We start from the raw sequence: 14,673 nt of genomic DNA, 5'->3' as shown, positions 1-14,673 counted from the left end.
GGCTGTTTTCCCTGGAGCGTCAGAGACTGAGGGGTGACCTTATAGAGGTTTACAAAATTATGAGGGTCATGGATAGGATAAAGAGACAAAGTCTTTTCCCTGAGGTGGGGGAGTCCAGAACTAGAGGGCATAGGTTAGAGGGAGAGGGGAAAGATATAAGAGGCAACTGTTTCATGCAGAGGGTGGTACGTGTATGGAATGAGCTGCCCGAGGAAGTGGTGGAGGCTGGTACAATTGCAACATTTAAAGTCATTTGGATGGGTATATGAATAGGAAGGGTTTGGAGGGATATAGGCTGGATACTGGCAGGTGGGACTAGATTGGGTTAGGATATCTTGTCGGCATGGATGGATTGGACCAAAGGGTCTGTTTCCATGCTGTACATCTCTATGGGGTAAGGGGGGGTTCATCCTCCATTCTTCCTGAAGCCAATGATCAGTGCTTCTGTTTTGCTGAAATCGAGCATAGAGATATACAACACATAAACAGACACTTTGGTCCAACTCATCCATGCTGAAGAAATATTCTAAATAAATCTAGTCCCATTTGTCAGCATTTGGCCTGATCTTGAATGGTACAGTTGCCATACCAGGTAGTGATACGTCCAGACAGAATGCTCTCGATGGTGCACCTATAAATGTTGGCAAGGGTATTCGCCATCATGCCAAATTTCTCAACTGCCTGAGGAAGAAGAGACATTGTTGGGCCTTTGTGACCAGTGTGTCCACATGAACAGTCCAAGAAAGCTTGTTGTGGATGACCACTCCCAGGAGCTTGACACTCTCCACTCGTTCCATCTCTGTGCTGTTATTGAGTAGGTAATGAATAACATCCCACCGAAAGTCAATAATGAGTTCCTTGGTTTTGCTGGCATTGAGAGCTAGTTTGTTCTCAGTGCACCATTTTCCAGGTCTCCCACTTCCCTTCTGTAGTCTGTTTCATTGCCATATGAGATTCAACCGACTGTGGTGGTGTCATCAGTGAACTTGGAAATGGCATTAGTCTGGTATTTGGTGATGCAGTCATGGGTATATAGTGAGTACAGTTGGGGGCTCAGTACGCAGTATTAAGTTTTAGTGAGAATAAAATATTGTCCCCAATCTTCACTGATTATGGCCTGTGGGTCAGGAAACTGAGGATCCAGTTGCAGAGAGTGAGGCTTAGTCCAAGATCACAAAGTTTAGTAATCAATCTCGAGGGGATAATAGTGTTGAAGGCTGAACTGCCGTCAATGAGTAGAATTCTCATGTAGCTGTTCTTGGTGTCAAGATGTTGATTATGGCCTGTGGGTCAGGAAACTGAGGATCCAGTTGCAGAGAGTGAGGCTTAGTCCAAGATCACAAAGTTTAGTAATCAATCTCGAGGGGATAATAGTGTTGAAGGCTGAACTGTCGTCAATGAGTAGAATTCTCATGTAGCTGTTCTTGGTGTCAAGATGTTCTAGGAAGGAGTGAAGGTCAAATGATATGGCATCTGACGTGGATCTATTGGTCCGATAGGCAATTTGGTTATGGTCAAGAGCACTAGGGAGGCTGGAGTTAATTAATGCCATAACCAGCCTTTCAAAGCACTTCATGACCACCGAAGTTAGGGCCACTGGGCAGTCGTCATTGAGCCATGCTGCAAGAGCAATCTTATGCACAGGGATGATGTTGGCCCTCCTGAATCAGGGAGGGAAAGTGGCCTGCTGCAGGGAGAGGTTAAAGATGTCCGAGAAGACCTCTGCCAGTTGATCTGTGCAGGCTCTGAGTGCATGGCCTGGTACTCCATCTGTTCCCAAAGCTTTCCTTGGATTGACACGAAGTAAAACTGATCTGACCTCTGATGCAGTGACTGTTGGGATAGCTTCATCAGGACTTGTCGAAAGAGGTGTTACCTCTTGTCCGAAATTCTGCTCAAAGCGAGCGTAGAAGGCTTGAGATGATCTGGGAGGGATATGTTATCATCTGCCATCTTGCACAATCTCTTTTGAGAACCTGCGATGTCATTCAGTCCTTGCCGTAGTCGCTGGGTGTCTGTCTAGGTCTCTAGTTCGGATCGGTATTGGTCCTTGTCTGTTTTAATTGCTATGCGAAGGTCATACTTGGATTCCTTGTATTTGCATGGGTCTCCTAATCTGAAGGCCTCACACCTGGTTATTAGCAGGTTCTGTATGTCCTGATTTATCCAGGATTTCCTGTTGGGGAACACCCGGATTGACTTCCTTGGTATGCAGTCCTCCACACACTTGCTGATAAAGTCTGTGACGGTGGTGATGTACTCGTCCAAGGTATCTGTGGACTGTTTGAACATGGCCCAGTCAGCCGATTCCAGACAGCACTGGAGTTGATCCTTTGCATCCTCCGACCAGCACTGCACCTGTATCCACGAGGGAGTCTCTTACTTGAGCTTTTGCCTGTAAGCCGGGAGAAGAAATCTGGCATTGTGGTCGGAGTTCCTGAAATGAGGGCGGGGGATGGAGTGGTAGGCATCTTTCACAGTGGTGTAGCAGTGTTCAAAAACGTTCGGGCCCCTGGTGGGGCAGATAATGTTCTGGTGGTACTTGGGCAACACCTTCCTTAGATTGGATTGATTGAAGTCACCAATTAAAATGAACTGGGCCTCAGGGTGTTCTGTCTCCAGGGTGTTAGTGGTGGAGTACAGCACATCCAGAGCTTCCTCAACCTTTGCTTGTGGCATTATGTACACAGCAGTTAGAATAGCAGTGGGAAATTCCCGTGGTAGATAGAAATTTGATGGTGAGGAATTCAAGGTTAGCGGAACAATGGCTGCCCAAGGTTGCATTGATTAGCTAATAAATGTATATAATTTAACCACGGTGTTGTCAACATTATTCTCAGCATAATAATTGAATGCACAAAATCTTACAGTACCACATGCTTTGCTAGCTATTATGCCCATATGGGATTGGCACTATGATTAGCACTGCTGACTCACAGTGCCAGGGGCCCGAGTTCGATTCCACCGCCAGGTGACTGTCTGTGTGGAGTTCGCCTTGTGCCTGTAACTAAGGAGGCTCCAATCAATATTGGGGGTTTCCTCTGGGTGGTTGGGTTTCCTCCCACAGGCCAAAGATGTACAGGTTATGTGGATTAGCCGTGCTAAAGTGTCCAGGGATGTGCAGGCTTCGATGGATTAGCCATGGCAAACAGATGGGTGGGGTGTTCTTTGGAGTATCGACGGACTGAATGGCCTCCTTCCGCACTGTAGTGATTCAATGATCTCCCACCTTCAATTATTGATGCTATGTACCCCCGACCTTTCACTCTCCTTATAACTTTGCCATTGCCAATATTACTCTCGCTATCCCTTTGCCCAAGATGCATTATCACACAACTCTCAACATTAATTTTGATTTTGGTTTTGATTTTTATTTTCACCTGTACTCAAGTACAATAGTGCAGGTGTAGAGTGAAATGTACACAGTATATCAACACAAAGTGTCATCTTATGTACAAGTACCTGGGCACAGAATCTTAAGAAAAAGGTAGAAAGAAAGATCAAAGTTAAACACTGTAATTGCAGTGATTACAGTCATAGAGTCCTACAGCGTGGACACACGTCCTTTGGCCCAAACTCATCCACACCAAGCAAAATATCCATCCACACTAATCCTATTTCCCTGCACATGGCTCATATCCTGCTAAATCTTTCCGAGCAATGGACTTGTCCAAGCGCCTTTTAAATCACAGGTATACAGGGCAGTGAAGAAGGATTTTGGTATGCCTACCCTCATTGGTCAGAACATTGAGTATAGGAATTGGGATGTCATGTGGTGGCTGTACAGACATTGGCAAGGCCATTTTTAGGAGATTGTGTACAATTTTCATCACCGTTCTACAGGAACGATGTTGTTAAACGTGAGATGGTGCAGGAAAGATTTACAGAATTCAAGTCATACAGCATAGAAACAGGCCCAGGTTGTTGTTAGGGGTGACTTCAACTTCTCCAATATTGATTGGAACCTCCTTACTGGAGATGGTCTGGATGGAGCCGATTTTGTCAGGTGTGTCCAGGAAGGATTCCTGATTCAATCCGCCGACTAGAGAGGAGGCCATATTGGATTTGGTGCTAGGTAACAAGCCAGGCCAGGTGTCAGATCTCTTGGTGGGAGAGCATTTCAGTGACAGTGACCACAACTGCCTCACCTTTACCATAACCATGGAGAGGGATAGGAACAGACAATATGGGAAGGTTTGGGGGAAGGGAAATTATACTGCTATTAGACAGGAGCTGTGGAGTATAAATTGGGAACAATTGTTCTACGGGAAAGGCACAACAGAAATGTGGAGGCTGTTTAAGGAGCACTTGTTGCATTTGGATAGCTTTATCCCACTGAGACAGATAAGGAATGGTAAGGTGAAGGAGCCTTGGATGACAAGAGAAGAGGAGCTTCTTGTCAAGAGGAAGAAGAAAGCTTAGTTAAGGTTGAGGAGGCAAAGATCTGGCACAGCTTTAGAGGATTACAGGGTAGCTAGGAAAGAACTCAAAAATGGACTGAGGAGAACAGGAGGGGATATGAAAAAGCCTTGGTGGGAAGGATTAGGGAAAACCCAAAGGCATTTTACACATGTGTGAGGAATAAGAGAATAATCAGAGAGAGAGCGAGTAAGGCCGATCAGAGATAGTGGAGGGAACCTGTGCCTGGAGTCTGGTGGGGAGGCTGTAATGGAGTTTTTTGCTTCGGTATTCACGAGAGAGAGGGACCTTATTGATAGTGAGAACACCGTGGACCAGGTTAATAGGCTTGAACAGATTGATATTAAGGAAGTGGATGTGCTGGAAATTCTGGGAAGTATCAAGACAGATAAGTTACCAGGGCCAGACTGGATACATCCAAGGTTACTATGGGAAGTGAGGAATGAGATTGCTGTGCCTCTGGTGAAGATCTTTGCATTCTCACTCTCCATGGGAGTAGTACTGGCTGATTGGAGGGAGGAGAATGTTGTTCCTCTGTTCAAGAAAGGGTCTAGGGAAATCCCTGGGAATTACAGACCAGTCAATCATAAGTCTGTGGTCAGCAGGATACTGGAAAGGATTCTGAGAGATAGGATTTATGACTATTTGGAAAAGCATAGTCTGATTAAAGATAGTTGGGATGTCTTTCTGAGGGGCAGGTCATGCCTCACAAGCCTTATTGAATTCTTTGAGGATGTGATGAGACAAGTTGATGATGTTTAAGCAGTTGATGATGTTTTAACATTCCCCATGGTAGGCTCATTCAGAAAGTTAGGAGGTATGGGATACAGGGAAATGTGGCTGTCTGGATACAGAATTAGCTGGCTGAAAGAAGTGGTCATAAAGTATTCCGTCTGGAGATCGGTGACCTGTGGTGTCCTGCAGGGATATGTTCTGTTTTTATAAATGACTTGGATGAAGAAGTGGAAGGGTGGTTTAGTGAATTTGCCGATGACAGAAAGGTCACTGGTCTTGTAGATAGTGTCAAGGACTATTGTAGGCTACAAGATTACTTGCTTGGCACACCCTCCACATTCCTGAAGAAGGGTTTATGCCCGAAACATCGATTCTCCTGCTCCTTGGATGCTGCCTGACCTGCTGCGCTTTTCCAGCAACACATTTATCAGTACAAGATGACATTGACAGGATGCAGAACTAGGCTGAAAAGTAGCAGATGGAGTTCAATCTGGATAAATGTGGAGTGATTCATTTTGGAAGGTCGAATTTGAATGTTGAATACAGGGTTAAAGAGAGGATTCTTGGCAATGTGGATGAACAGTGGGATCTTGGAGTCCACGTACATAGATCCCTCAAAGTTGCCACCCAAGTTGATAGGGTTATTACGAAGGTGTATGGTGTTTTGCCTTTCATTAACAGGGGGATTGAGTTTAACAGCCACAAGGTTTTGCTGCAGCTCTATAAAACCCTTGGCCACACTTGGCCCAGTTCTGGTTGCCTCATTATAGGAAGGATGTAGATGCTTTAGAGAGGGTGCAGAGGAGATTTACCAGGAAGCTGCCTGCATTGGAGGGCTTGTCTTATGAAGAGAGGCTGAGTGAGCTAGGGCTTTTCACACTGGACAGAAGAAGGAACAAAGGTGACTTGATAGAGGTGTACAAGGTAATGAGAGGCATAGATAGAGTAGACAGAGTAGATAGCCAGAGACCTTTCCCAGGGCAGAAATGGCTGTCACGAGGGGTCATAATTTTAAGGCAATTGGAGGAAGGTATAGGAGAGATGTCAGAGGTAGGTTCTTTACACAGAGAGTGGTAGGTGTGCAGAATGCACTGCCCGTGGTGGTAGTACAGTCAGAGACATTAGGGACAGTTAAGCAACTGCTGCACAAGCACGTGAACAGCAGTAAATTGAGGGGTGTGTAGGTTAGGTTGATATTAGATGAAGATAAATGCTTGGCATAAAATGGTGGGCCGAAGGGCCTGTACTGTGCTGTACTGTTCTATACTCCGTGTTCAAAATGTTGTTAACAAACACTTCTGCTGGCAGCTCATTTCCTATGTGTACCGCCCTCTGTGTAAAAACGTTACCCCTCACGTTCCCTTTTATTCTTTCCCCTCTAACCTTCAAGTGACACCCTCGAGTCCTCGATTTCCCAACCCTGGGAAAACGACTGAGTGCATTCATCCTATCCATGCCTCTCATGATCTTATACACTTCTATAAGATCCCTTCTCAGTCTCCTATGATCTCAAGAAAAAGCCCTGGCTTGTCCAACCTCTCCCTTTAACTCAGGCCATTGACTCCTGGCAACATCTTTGTAAATTTCCTCTGCACTCTTTCCACTTTAATAACATCCTTCCAATAGCAAGGTAACCAAAACTAAACACAATTCTCTAAGTGTGGCCTCACCAGCATGCTGTACAATTGCAACATAACTTCCCAACTTTGATACTCAGTGCCCTAACTGATGAAGGCCAGTGTGCCTAAAGCCTTCTTCACTGCTCTGTCTACCTGTGACTCCACTTTCAGAGAACCGTGCACCTGAACTCCAAGTTCTCTCTATTCCACCATACTCTTTTAGGCCCAACCATTCAACATTAAACTCCTGCCTTGATTTGACTTTCCAAAATGCAAGACCTCACACATCTATATTAAACTCCATGTGCCATTGCTCAGCCCACTTCCCCAGCTGATCAAGGTCCTGCTGCAATTTCTGATAGCCTGTTTCACTGTCCACAATGCCGCCTATTTTAGTGTCATCTGCAAACTTGCTAATCATGCCTTGTACATTTTCATCCAAATCATTGATATAAATAACAAATAGCATTGGACCCAGCACTGACCCCTGAGTCACTCCACTAGTCATAGATCTCCAGTCCAACAAGCATCCTCCCACTATTACCCTCTGCTTCCTACCATCAAGCCAATTGTGTATCTAATTTGCCAGCTCTCCCCAGATTCCATGCAATCTAATTTTCCAGACCAACCTACCTTGTCAAAGGCCTTACTGAAATTCATACAGACTACATCTACCACCCCACCCTCATCAACCTTCCTGGTCACTTCATCAAAGAACTCGAACACATTTGTGAAGCATGATCTCCCAAGCACAAAGCCATGCTGACGACTCCTAATCAAGCCTTGTCTTCCCAAATGCATGTATATCTTATGTCTTAGAATGTTCTTGAGTATCTTACCTGTCACAGGTGTTAGGCTGACTGTCTATAGTTCCCATGTTTTTCTTTGCAGCCCTTCTTGAATAGGGGCACAGCATTTGCTACCCTCTGGTCTTCTGGGATCTCACCCATGGCTAACGATGATGCAGATATGTCAGCCAAGGCTCCTGCAATTTCTTCTCTAGCCTGTTGCAGGTTTCTTGGATATACCTGGTCTGGACCAGGAGATTTATCCACCTTCATACATTCTCATATGTCCAGCATCTGCTCTACTGTGATATGGACTGTCCTCAAGATATCGTCACTAGCTTTCCCAAGTTCCCATGTCTTCCTCCACGGTAAACACAGAGGAGAAATATTCATTGAGAACCTCACCCATCTCCTGCGGTCCCAGACATATATGTCCACTTTGGTCCTTGAGGGGTCCTATTGTCTCTCTAGTTATTCTTTTCATTTAATATACTTAAAGAATCTCTTGAAGAGACTAAGTAATTAGTAGATAGGGTGTGGTGTTTATTCTGGATTAGAACAATGTCTGTAATACGTGTGATATCGAAAGCTGAAGAATCTGTGACTCTATTTAATTGTTAGTTGTTAGTTTAACTTCTCAAGCTCCAGAAAGGTCAAATATGAAAACCATGAATTCCAAATTTCATGTTTAATTCAACAAACACAGCTTGTAAACCAGTTTATCCCATTACTAACACACAAGTGGTTGATAATTATCTGCCACTGACATGCTGCTTTATTGTCTAATTATCTGACTCGAATTTGTATTATTCTGTAACCATCTTTCTCCATTTTATTTGCCTTTCCCACTTATTTCATCAATTCCTATTCACTTCTTAACTCAATTTACAAGTCTCTATGCCAGTCTGTTTCCTGATTTGATTATTTCCCCAGCTAGAGCAATGGACCACATTTTAATTAAAATGGAATTGCATCAATAGTTAATAGCATCATATGAAAGGAGGAAGCCTGACCTTTCGGTGCCTGATTCACTGTCACATTTTGATAACATGCTTGATAAATGAATGCAAATGAAGAGCATTTAATGCCTTTGCAGCCTGTAATTTGCAATTCTCCTGGCCTCCCTAAACAGCCAGCAGCATCTCATACACGGTGTGTTTGCCTGCAATTTATCATTGGGTAAGAATGAGTCGAAGAATGCTCCTGTTTGAACTGACCTTGCTCCAGAGAGTCAATTATTTTGCTCTGGATGGTCTTGTGCTACCCTGACCCTGAAAGATATTCAGTTTCGGCAAACCAATCATGTTGATTCGGAATGCAGCCTTGGCAGGGTTACAGTTATCCCTGGTTCACGGCCGTTAATCACTGTCCCCATTGACCTTCAGGCTCATGAAGCCTCATGGTTTCAGTGTCACTGGCTCCCAGCTGGAGCAATAGATCGAAGCATGGATCAGACTCTGGGGCCCTCCCAACACAATCGAGGCAAGAGAAGAGTCCATCAGCTCAATTGGGTCATTAACCTTGACCATCCAGTTCATAATGCAGGAACCCCAACAACAGGCAGCTGCAGACTGAGAACTGATTGAGACATAGAGACATTGAAATGCACATGCCGGGGTTAATATCTGAAAATAATCCCTACAGCTATTCAGCCCATCAAGTCAACACTGACACCCCAGCTCTATACTGTAACCCTGCATTTCCCATGGCCACTGTGGGAAATTTAGAATCATAGAATCATACAGTGTAGAAGCAGATCACTCAGCCCATTGAGGCTGCACTGCTCCAAACAGCATCCCACCCAGATACACCCCTCCCACCCTATTCCCATACCCGTGTATTTCCTATGGCTAATCCACCTAGCATGCACATCCCTGTGGCAAAAGTGAGGACTGTAGATGCTGGAAACCTCATAGTGAAGGGCTTTTGCCCAAAACCTCAATTTTCCTGCTCCTCGGATGCTGCCTGACCTGCTGTGCTTTTCCAGCACCACTCTAATCTAGACCTGTACATCCCTGTGCACTACGGGGCAATTTAGTATGGCCAATCTACCCTAACTCGCCCAGCAATAGACTATGGTGGGAAACTGGAGCACCTGAAGGACACCCACACAGACACGAGGGAACATCTAAACTCCACACAGACAGTCACCCGAGGCTGTGAGGCAGCAGTACCGATCACTGAGCCACAAAATGTTCTTGTTATTACAGACATTCTGTCCCCAGAACATAACACCATAAGACATAGCAGCAGAATTAGGCCATTCAGCCCATCGAGTCTCCTCCATCATTCAATCATGGCTGATCCGTTTCTCAACCCCATTCTCCTCTCTTCTCCCTGTATTCCTTGATCCCTTGAACAGGGACAATTGGAGACGAGACCGAATGATAACACTGACTGAGAGCATCAGGAAAATTACTTCTGTGCTGGCTTCCATGTGGAACAGCTGTGGTATTGATCCCCAGGGCTTGAAGAATTTGGAAGCTTGAGAAACAAAGAACCACAGAAATCTGAAAGCAAAACAGATATTCATTCCGCATCCAATGACTGATAATAGGTGGAGAGGATGTCTAAAGAGACAGAGCACAGCGGTGGGACAGACAACGGAATGGATAATGGTGAGCCAGGGAGAAAGAAAAGCTACTAATGGGACCTTTGGTGGTTGAACATGGGCCGGCAGTGGTGAAAGCAACCCATGTGATGGCAAGGTGTGGAGTGGGTATAAGACATAGGAGAAGATGCCTCAGGCCCTAAAATTATTGAACTCACTGTTGAGTTCTGAAAGCTGATGGGCCCCAAGCGGAAATTGAGGTGCTATTCTTCCAGTTTGCACTGAGCTTCACTGGAGCACTGCGGAAAGCCAGAGAGAGTGGTTGGCCAGGGAACAGGGTAATGTGTTAAAGTGGCAGGTAGCTGGAAGCTCAGGGTCTTTTCTGCGGGCAGAATGTAGGTGTTCTGTGAAGTGGTGACCTAGTCTACACATTGTCTCCCCAGTACAGAGGGGACCACATTGTGAGCAGCGAATGCAGTAGACTAGATTGTGTGAAAATGCAGATAAAGCGTTGCTTCACCTGGAAGTTGTGTTTGGCCCCTTGGATACTGAGGAGGGAGGAAATAAACAGGCAGGATGTTACACTTCCTGCAGTTACATGGGAAGGTGCCATGGGGCTGTGTAGAGGGGTTGGGAGACTGACCCCGTGTACTGGAGGGAACAGTCCCCGTGAAAGGTTTATGAAGGATGGGAATATGGTGGCATCCCAATGGAGGTGACAGGAATTATGGCCTCTGACCCTTTGGATGTGGATGCCAGTGGGATGGTAAGTGAGGACCAAGAGCTGCTGTTGTTATGGCCGTGGTAAGAAATCCTCTGGAGTGGGATGTCAGTTTGGGATTTCTTGGAAGACTGAGAGTGACTGGACATTGTGACTCATAAGTGTTGGAAGCTCTGAATGACTTTAAAAGATGGCAATTCAACAGAGTGTTCTACAAATTATATATACAGCATGGGGTTAGTAGTTGAGTTTAGACCACAATAAGGGAAACATTTCTGTACTTTAGCATATTAACTACCTACCAAGTAATGTTTAGTCAATGCTGAATTTGGTTTGTTTGTTATAGTAAAATTCTTAAAAATTAAACTCTTGAGTACCATTCCTTTAGGTTGTTAACTGGGAATCCAAATGTGTTTTTAAAAGTTGCCAGTCTCTACAGTAGTCAGAACAACACAAATGGTTGAAGACAGCAGCACAGGTTCGGGAAATGGTTTGCTGGCTTTATAAATGCGAGCACAGAACAGTGAAGCAGGGAAGTTAGAACACACAACAAATTAGTTCAGCCTTAACTGGAAGATTGTATCCAATTCTGGCAGTGTACGTTAGGAGGGAAGATTTTAAAGAAAGCGGTGCATTCAAAGGCAAAAGCTTGAAATGCATGAGAAGCTGAACCCCATTCTTCTTATTGAACAGAAATTACAGAGAAACTGTAGTAAAAAACATTTTCAAGGACAGTGGAATTAACCTGGGTGCTTGGGGTCCCTTCAATGTCTGCAATTCATCAACTCACAGGAAGTAATTGCACGGAGGGAGGTCAGAGTGCCATGGGAATGAGATATAATTTGCACATTAAAGCTGCAAGTCTGAGGCTTCCGATTGCGTGATTACTTCCTGGAGACGGATGTCTCGGTGCAGGGGGATGAGAATGCGATTGCTTGCTCCTTCAGACCTATTATGCCTCTGTTTTGTCCTCCCTCTGCTGGTCCATTCCCCTCAGCAGCACTCTCGCTGCAAACACAGCAATGGCTGCTGACAGGACTTGTGATCCTGTCCACTCAACGTGTATTCATTGCACTTCCTTCTAAACTCCTCAACCCACCAGCAGTCTGTCCTGGTCCATCCACATTGACTCTACAGTCAAGAAAGCACACCAATGCCTCTACTTCCTCAGCAGGCTAAGGAAATTCAGCATTTCCACAGTGACTCATCGATGCACCATAGAAATTATCTTATCTGGATGCATCATAGCTTGGAGTGGCAACTGTTCAGCTCAAGACCATGTGAAATTATAAAGAGGTGTGAATGCATTCTGGATTAGTGGTGCTGGAAGAGCACAGCAGTTCAGGCAGCATCCGAGGAGCAGTAAAATCGACGTTTCGGGCAAAAGCCCTTCATCAGGCTTTTGCACGATACATCAATTTTACTGCTCCTCGGATGCTGCCTGAACTGCTGTGCTCTTCCAGCACCACTAATCCAGAATCTGGTTTCCAGCATCTGCAGTCATTGTTTTTACCGAGGTGTGAATGCAACCCAGTCCATCACTAAAACCAGCCTTCCTTCCATTGACTCCATCTACACTTCCTGCTGCCTCAGGAAAGCAGCCTGGAAGCAGCCCAAAGATGTGCAGATTAGGGTGGATTGGCCATCTAAATTGACCATAGTGTTCGGGGGTGTGCAGGCTAGGTGGGTTAGCCATGGGGAATGCAGGGTTACAGGCATAAGGGTGTGGGTCTGGCTGGAATGCTCTTCGGAGGGTCAATGTGAATGCGATGGGCCAAATGGCCTGCTTCCACACAGTAGGGGGCATAATCAAAGGCCCCTCCCACCCCAGTTATACTCTCTTCCACCCTCTCCCATTGGACAGAAGATATAAGAGTTTGGAAACATGTACCAACAGATTTAAGAATTCCTGCTCTTATCAGACTTATGAACTGACCGATTATATATTTGCAGAAGCAGTGGGAGCAGTAAGAGCAAGGACCAGGGAGCTGCCGGGAAGGCAAATTAATCCTTTAAAAGCTTACCTCATGAGTAGGTGGAGCACATGCTGAGCAGGAGCAGACATGGGGCCGCTGAGTAAGTGAGGTAATATATTTGGGCGGTTGCTTTACCCAAAACACAACTAAGGTAGTGTCTCCCACCCATCCTCCTCTAACCAAAACAAACCTCTATGCGCCAGTTTGGTAAGATTACTAGTGGGTTTTTTTCAATAGTCTGTTTGGGAATTCAGAACAGTGGGAATGGATATTAGGTCAGTTGAATGCTTCTCTTGTAGAATGTGGGAGGTTAAGGATCACCACTCGTGTCCCTGCTGACTTCATCTGCAGGAAGCACACCCAACTCCAGCTCCTTGGAAACTGTGTCATGAGTAGGTGGAACTGGATGAATTTCAGATCGTTTGGGAGGCTGTTACTGAGAGGAGTTACAGAGTGGCAGTCACACCTCAGGTACAGGAAAAAGGTCAGGGGATGGAAAGGGAACAGACAGGCAGTGCAGGGATCCCCTGTGGCTGGTCCCCTCAATAATAAGTGTACTGTTTTGGATACTGTTGGATACGACCTACCAGGGGAAAGCCAGAGTGGCCAGATCTCTGATACTGAGCCTAGCTCTGTGGTTCAGAAGGGAAGGTGGAGGGGGAGAATAAAAAAGCGCTAGTGGTAGGAGACTCAATATTTAGAGGAACAGACAGGAGATTCTGTGGTCATGAAGGGACTCTCGGAAGGTATGTTGCCTCCCAGGTGCCAGGGTCCAGGATGTCTCTGATTGAGTCGACAAGATTCTGAATGGTGAGCAGCTAGAGTTGTGGTGCACTTTGGCACCAATGACATAGCTAGGAAAAGGAATGAGGTTCTAAAAAGTGATTTCAGAGAGTTAGGTTGAAGGACAAGCAGAGTAGTAATCTCAGGATTGCTATCGATGTCATGTACTAGTGAGGCTAGTAACAGGGAGCGAGTGCAGCTAAACACGTGGCTACAGCGCTAGTGTAGGAGGGAGGGCTTCAGATATGTCGATCATTGGGGTACCTTCTGGGGAAGGTGGGACCTGTACATGAAAGACGGGTTGCACTTAAACTGGAGGGGCACCAACATTCTGGGCGGGAGATTTGCAAGAGCACTTCGGGAGGGTTAAAACGAGTTTGGCAGGGGGATGGGAACCAGAGGTGCAGGTCAGAGATGAGGGTAGTTGTTGAACAGACAGAAATAGAATGCAGAGAGTCTGTCAGGAATGATTCACAGTTGTTACAGGAAAGGGATGGGTCAATGTCTGTCTGTTTCAATGCAAGGTGTGTCAGGAATAAGAGTGATGAACTTAGAGCACGGATCAGTACTTGGAACTACGATGTTGTGGTCATAACGGAGACATGGATGTCACAGGGGCAGGAATGGTTGTTGGATGTTCCAGGGTTTAGATCTTTTAAAAAGAACAGAGAGGGGAGCAAAAGAGGAGAGAGAGTAGCATTGTGAGAGAGTGCAAAACAGCTGCAGAAGAGGAGGCTGTTGAGGAGGATTTATCTATTGAGGCAGTATGGGTGGACATCAGTAACAGGAAAGGAGCAGTCACTTTATTGGGTGTTATCTATAGACCCCCCAATAGTATTCCCAATTCCTCCGCCTCCGCCGTATCTGCTCCCAGGAGGAGCAGTTCCACCACAGAACACACCAGATGGCCTCCTTCTTTAGAGACCGCAATTTCCCTTCCCAAGTGGTTAAAGATGCCCTCCAACGCATATCGTCCACATCTCGCACCTCCGCCCTCAGACCCCACCCCTCCAACCGTAACAAGGACAGAACGCCCCTGGTGCTCACCTTCCACCCTACCAACCTTCGCATAAACCAAATC

At 45.7% G+C, this 14,673-nt stretch overlaps 1 protein-coding gene across 3 annotated transcripts in view; it reads right to left on the bottom strand.

Annotated features, from left to right (window-relative positions):
• The window catches only part of LOC122544437 (RNA-binding protein FUS-like), a 21,971-nt gene that overhangs the window by 2,487 nt on the left and 4,811 nt on the right, over positions 1 to 14,673 (bottom strand). For 2 of the 3 annotated variants that reach the window (XR_006310341.1, XR_006310343.1), the window contains one exon: positions 1,609 to 1,620. The gene's annotated coding sequence lies outside the window, so the exon portion shown is untranslated. Of the gene's footprint in view, positions 1 to 1,608; positions 1,621 to 13,430; positions 13,440 to 14,673 lie in introns of those variants that run through there. The other variant, XR_006310342.1, reaches the window with a different exon arrangement.

The sequence above is a fragment of the Chiloscyllium plagiosum genome, chromosome 48 (genome assembly GCF_004010195.1).
Source record: "Chiloscyllium plagiosum isolate BGI_BamShark_2017 chromosome 48, ASM401019v2, whole genome shotgun sequence".
NCBI lineage: Eukaryota > Metazoa > Chordata > Chondrichthyes > Orectolobiformes > Hemiscylliidae > Chiloscyllium > Chiloscyllium plagiosum.
This window is presented reverse-complemented; position numbering and strand designations above follow the sequence as displayed.